This window comes from Limulus polyphemus, unplaced genomic scaffold, assembly GCF_000517525.1.
Source record: "Limulus polyphemus unplaced genomic scaffold, Limulus_polyphemus-2.1.2 Scaffold3460, whole genome shotgun sequence".
NCBI classification, from domain to species: Eukaryota; Metazoa; Arthropoda; class Merostomata; order Xiphosura; family Limulidae; genus Limulus; species Limulus polyphemus.
The window spans coordinates 1-6,337 of record NW_013669070.1 but is presented as its reverse complement, the minus strand read 5'-3'; the positions used below and the strand labels follow the sequence as shown (position 1 = coordinate 6,337).

The window sequence follows — 6,337 nt, the reverse complement described above, 5'->3', positions numbered from 1 at the left end:
GCATTTCTTCAGTTGAACACTTTTCATGTTATAAAAGCATGACACTGAAGCCACAGTAGCCAGTTTCGTCAGTATTTTCAAAGACACTACACACATGACCACGGAACTGTACTTTTCCTGACAACATTTACTCAGTTGGGGTCATAGTAGCCAGTTTCGTTAGTATTTTTAAACACTGTACAGACGTGACCATAATAATGTAAGCTCATATTAGCCGAGGCTGGTTAAAATGTGTTTTACTTGCAGGTTAAAAAAAAATCTACAGTTAACGTGTTTTTATAATAGTTTTTGTTTTGCATAATCCATGACACGTAAACAGGTACTCTCATATTTCTTAGAGTACTAAATGACCTCGTATTTACCACAGGGAGTATTTTATTCTTCGAATTTTTTATAACTCCACATTCGAATGAATTTACGGTTTCAACTTTAACTTTTTTTTTTTGCTTTTTGTTGTTTCCAGACAGTTTCACAACGGTATAATTGAGGTGATTTATTTTTTTCGTACAAGATTTTCTGACTCGTACACCATTACACCAACCTTTGTGTAAGATCCGACGTACTTTAACGGTTTCTGGATGTTGGAATTAAGTGTTGGTGAAATTTGAATTTGTTACTTTAAGCAATGAAATCGATAATAACCTCATTCTTTGTTTATTAAAGTGGCAGGAAGAAAATGGTATCCAGAAGTTGCCCTGGCCGAGCCAATATCCTGACATGAACCCCATCGAAAATCTTTGGGCCATACTCGACCGGCAATTCAAGAAACAACCAAAAAACCAACTTCGAAGAGCGATCTACTCCAAGTTCTGAAGCAAGAGTGGGCGAAAATCCCACAATCTAAAATTAACGAGATGATTCTCACGATGCCTCAAAGGATCAACGAACACCACGAAGCGAAAGGAAGATCTTCTAGATATTAATTAAATTATAAATATATCAATTCATGTGAATATGACTGAAAATCAAGTAAATAGACACCACCTTTTCAGAAAAAATGAAACTGACCACGCTGTGTATATATATTTAGATAAACTCTTGCTGGAACATTCTTTACTTTTTTCATTCACTTGTTTTCCTAATTAAATCTATATCCTATCATTATTCCAATATACTTAATGTATTCTGATTTTTGTAAACTAGAATTAATCGAATATTTTTAATAGATAGAGACTTGCGTATACAGTTGTTATAATATTATACGTAAGTTTCTACGTAGTAAAAATTGAATTATTTTAATTATTTCTGTTCATTCTTTTAAATGAAATATTATATAAGCTAGTTTCTTATCATTTAAATATAACAAGTGTTCATTACACTACTTATTTATATTTAAATCATTATTTTTTTTATAAACTCAATATCACAATTGCTAATATAAATTCTACTGAATCACCTGAAAAACTTAATATCAAGAAATTAATTTTAATAAAATAAAAATAATAGTGAACACAAAACTGATACCTGGGGTATTCCACAAGTAATGTTTAATGTTTAACAATAGGTGTGCAAGTAAACGTTTCGCGCCAGGTGAAAGTGTGGTGTTACCAGGATACTCCTTCAATTCTATAATACACCAGGTGAATGTATTGCAGGGATACTCTAATTCTATAATACGCTAAGTGAAGGTGTTACCAGGATACTCCAGTTCTATAATACACCAGGTGAATGTATTGCAGGGATACTCTAATTCTATAACACGCTAGGTGAAGGTGTTGCCAGGATACTCCAGTTCTATAATACACTAGGTGAATGTATTGCAGGGATACTCTAATTCTATAATACGCTAAGTGAAGGTGTTACCAGGATACTCTAATTCTATAACACGCTAGGTGAAGGTGTTACCAGGATACTCCTTCAATTCTATAATACACCAGATGAAGGTATTGCAGGGATACTCTAATTCTATAATACACTAAGTGAAGGTGTTGCCAGGATACTCCAATTCTATAATACGTCAGATGAAGGAGTTTTCAGGATACTTTTCAGTTCTATTATACGCCATGTGAAGGTGTTGTTGATAGGATACTCCTTCAATTGTATAACATGCTAAGTAAAGATGTTATCAGGATACCCCCAATTCCACGACACGGTAAATGAAAATATTGTTAAGTTAGTTTTTGAAACTGTGTGCGTTAAATGCATGGATATGTTACGCGGACACTCCTTTTATTCTGTAGTGCATACAGTAATAACACAAGAATGCATATAAAAAAAAAAGATATACGTGCAATTCCTTATGCGTTCTGATGCGGGATAAACAAGCACACCCAAAGTTTATAGCTTTGATTTAACACAGGATGGCGCGTCCAGATGCGTGGGTGTTTGTATACAAATTCTGACTGTTTATCAGATTTATATTATAGATAAGAAATATGGATTGATCGTTTAAGGCTGGTCTTATGATATTTCAAGAATGGTTACTGCGTTGTTACAAACTCTGAAAAGTTTGCTTAGCTAATTTGTTTCGAATATTTGCGCAAAGCTACTCAAAAGCTGTCTGCGCTAGCCGTCCCTAATTTTGAACTGATAGACTAGAGAGAGAGAAAACAGCTAGTCAACAGCAACCATCGCCAATTCTTAGGCTATTCATGTCTAACCGCAAATTAGGAATTCTTGGATTTTAAGTCCGGGTAAGCCAACGACTGAGCCACGCTCAAACACACATATTATGAAATACAGATAAATCATTGGATTCTAGTGTTTATTATGGTATAAGTTTGATATTTTGCATAAAAATGGGTATTTCCTTTGATAAAATCCTCTTTTATTATTACATCAATCAAATCACTTATTTTTTAATTCAAAGGAAGAGGTAATGTTGATAGAAAGTTGATCACAATGATAGCTCTGCGAAGTGGTAACCAACTAGTAACAAAGAAATAACTAAATTGTACATTTTTAAGATTTTTTTATTTTGTATTTTAACGTATACAAATTTTCTATAGAATTGTGAAACATCGTAAACAGACAAGATGAGAAAAACAACAAAAACACGGGCTTATACCCTGCTGCCATCTGTCGATCGCTAAAACTAATTAAATTCATTCCAGATAACGATCAATTTAGGGATTTCATCCAAACGTTAAGTAGAAGAGAATTTAATATGTTTGGCAATAACTTTTAAAAATATGACTTAGTTTCTTGCATTTTTATTTCACCCTCCCCCTTTTGTTGGAAATGGTAAGGTAGTCAGGCATACTGTAAATGTTGCAGTATTGTACATATAACAAATAAAAATAATCTATATATCCAGCTTTTTGCAAGATAATTTGACATAGTGGTTCTCCGGAATGGTTCAAACATGGGACATAAACTAAAAATTATCTCTGGAGATCAATAGTTTTGCTTTTTAGTTATTCAATGCAGAGTTTTAATTCAAAACAAATTTTTGTGACAAAAAAAAAATACCACATTTTTACGCACCAACGTATGCTTTCTTAACGTTAGTAGCTCCCCAGTGGCACAGCGGTGTGTTTGCGGACTTACAATGCTAGAAACCGGGTTTCGATACCCGCGGTGGGAAAAGCACAGATAGTCCATTTACTCCATTGTGTAGATTTGTACATAACTTCAAACAAACAAAGAAAATAACGTTAGTATTTTTGTTGCACTAGAACATTCCAATGACCGCAAAAAAATGGTTTTCGAAAAAAGCTTTCACCTTTATCCGGTGTTTAAAAACCCATAGTGTAATTTTAAGCTTCTCATTTTCAAACAAGCGAATATCTAAACCACACTAAAAAAACTCGCGACAATGGCGATAGGGAAGAATAATGATGAATATCTATAAACAAGTCACATAAATAAAGACAATGATAAATCTAATATGCATTTCAAGTTAAAGTATAGCCAGTCTGGTTTGAGTCATTATGAGCATTTCCAACTGGTGTGTGTGTGTGTGTGCACTTTACATGCATACCAAAACTCCTCGATTTGTTTAAGACTTGGCATAAAGATACAAAAGAAAGAAAAGAAGGTTCTGACGTGGAAAATATAATGTCTAAATCAATAACCAAACGTCTATAAAACTTTGAAACCACTGAACCAAACTTATATACCTCACCAAACTTGACAGTGGATATACTGAAATATTGTATTGAAGAATGTCTTCCTTAGCTAACGAATCGAAAAAATTTTTATGTTACTTTTTTAACATTTTATAATGCTCAACAGATGGCGCATTGATGAGAATTTCCCTATTTCAATTGCAGTAGAATGGTTGATGTTAGATCGGAGGTGGCAAATGGCGGTCCATTTGTTATTTTTTGTATTTATTTATCGCCAAAATATACGTAATTATACTCCCCAAGTAGAAAATGTAACTGCACAGCGTAAGAATCACCTCGCCAAAACTAGCCTACTTTACATACAGGTGGACTTCCACTAACATCGACCTTTAGCCTTTACCACAGAAAACTTTTGATCAAATATCACGTGTGTCGTCAAACTGATGACGTCACAGTCGCTATGGGTACCCCCGCCACCCTTATTAGTATGTGAATCTACACCTGGCCCTTCGTAATATATCGAATGAAAAGAAACAAAGATACTGCTTTGTCACATGCTTTCAAAGTATGAAATAATTATATTGTACCGCTACAATTGTGATTAAAAGAAGTTTTATTGAAAATTTCTTTAAAAGCAGCTTGTTTCCATTTTCCTCAAAATACGTTTCAATTAAACAATAATAAAACATACTATTCTATTACAGGACATATATTCTTGATACGTTTGTCTATTAATTATTCTAAAATTTCTCTTCGAAACCAGAATATAATTTAATTTTTCTGTTGTTAAATTTTCATAATAAAATATAGACCGAAATTGTTCGAAATATATTTTTATCAAAAATACAAAAATATCTACGAATAAAAAGCAGCGACAGACAAAGTACATATTGTTCAGTACATTGTGTAAATTATAGAAATTGGACTATAAAAGTGACAATCTCTAACTTTTGGCTTCATTGTAGATGTTATAAGACAAATTATTTAACTGATATAAGCTATAGAACGTAGATGATATAGCAGGAATCACAAAAATTTTCGCACATTATATCGTTTTGAAATCAGTTCAGCTTCCTAACAATTGGACAGTCAATTATACAAATCAATCACATATGTTCAAATTACCATATTTTGAATTATAAAAAATGGATGGTAAACGTATTTGTCAGTTTCATCTTCTTATCGTACTTTCGTCTTTTACTCCGAAATATGTGTTATATAATAAATAAGTACATAAGTAAAAACAAAAAGAAAAAATTAATTATTGATTAATATTCAAATTAGATAATGGAACGTGGCACAATCCTGGAAAAAATCTGTAACTTCATTTAAAAAACAAAGTAAAAGAAAATTGTTCAACACCTCCAAAAATGCCGAAAATGTTATTTATGGGCTTTGTCAAGGAACTATGCACTTTCTGAAAACAAGTCACACACAAAGACAGTCTCTTTTTCATAGTCGTTCAGAAGACGTGACCAATAATAATCGTCAACATGATAAGCAACTGTGTTCATTCTTACCACTGTCACCTCAAGTATATGCTAATAGTGCTTTTATGATTAGACCAAAACCGCCACCTGGTGAGTTTTTTGGGGGGTAATGAGTAGAAATAATTAAACCTCTGTCATTAATATATTCATTTATGATTATTTTTTTTGTTAGAGATTTAAAAATATTAGCTTTTCATACTCAAAGCCTGAAGATAACTTTAAGGTTTTCTTTCAACAGACCAAACAAGAAGAAGGAACCCTTGTTCGTACTGAGGAGTTTCAATAAAACATAAATAATACTTTAAGGTATTATCCGTGATGAGCCCTTTCTAAGTAAATATCATTAAAAATAAATATATTCATCGTATTAATTACAAAAATATTAGGCGAAAACTTGTAGTTTTATAATTTAATTTTTTTATATATTTTTTATGGTAATTTTTTTAATTTGAGTTAATTTCTCGTTGAGAGAACAACGATTACTAGAAAATGCTTTTGACAGGATTATTAGGCACAGATAAAATACTAATTATGAGAAATATATTTTATATTTAATTAATTTACAAAATAAGATATAATCAGTTTTTCGTTTAAATGAAGACAGGATCCATTTCTGTTGTGTGTATACCATCTATTCTCAAGACCCTAGTGGTCATCAAAATGTAACAAAAATCGTGAGTTTGAAACTGAACAAAAACAAACTTGTCAGGCCGTGTTAAACTAATCAGTAACGTATCTAGTGCTTTCATTAAAACCTATAACGTCAAGATATGTCAGTTATTCTGGCAATTAGAACTTATAACTGGTGTCGTGCGATCTCCTACGCCCCCGCATAAC

At 32.2% G+C, this 6,337-nt stretch overlaps 1 protein-coding gene across 1 annotated transcript in view; it reads right to left on the bottom strand.

The window, feature by feature from the left end:
• LOC106469388 (leupaxin-like) overlaps window positions 1-2,084 on the bottom strand; it is a 49,469-nt gene extending 47,385 nt beyond the window's left edge. The window contains exon 1 of the mRNA XM_022397897.1: window positions 1,465-2,084. The gene's annotated coding sequence lies outside the window, so the exon portion shown is untranslated. The remainder of the gene's footprint in view (window positions 1-1,464) is intronic.
• Between the last annotated feature and the right edge of the window lie 4,253 nt (window positions 2,085-6,337).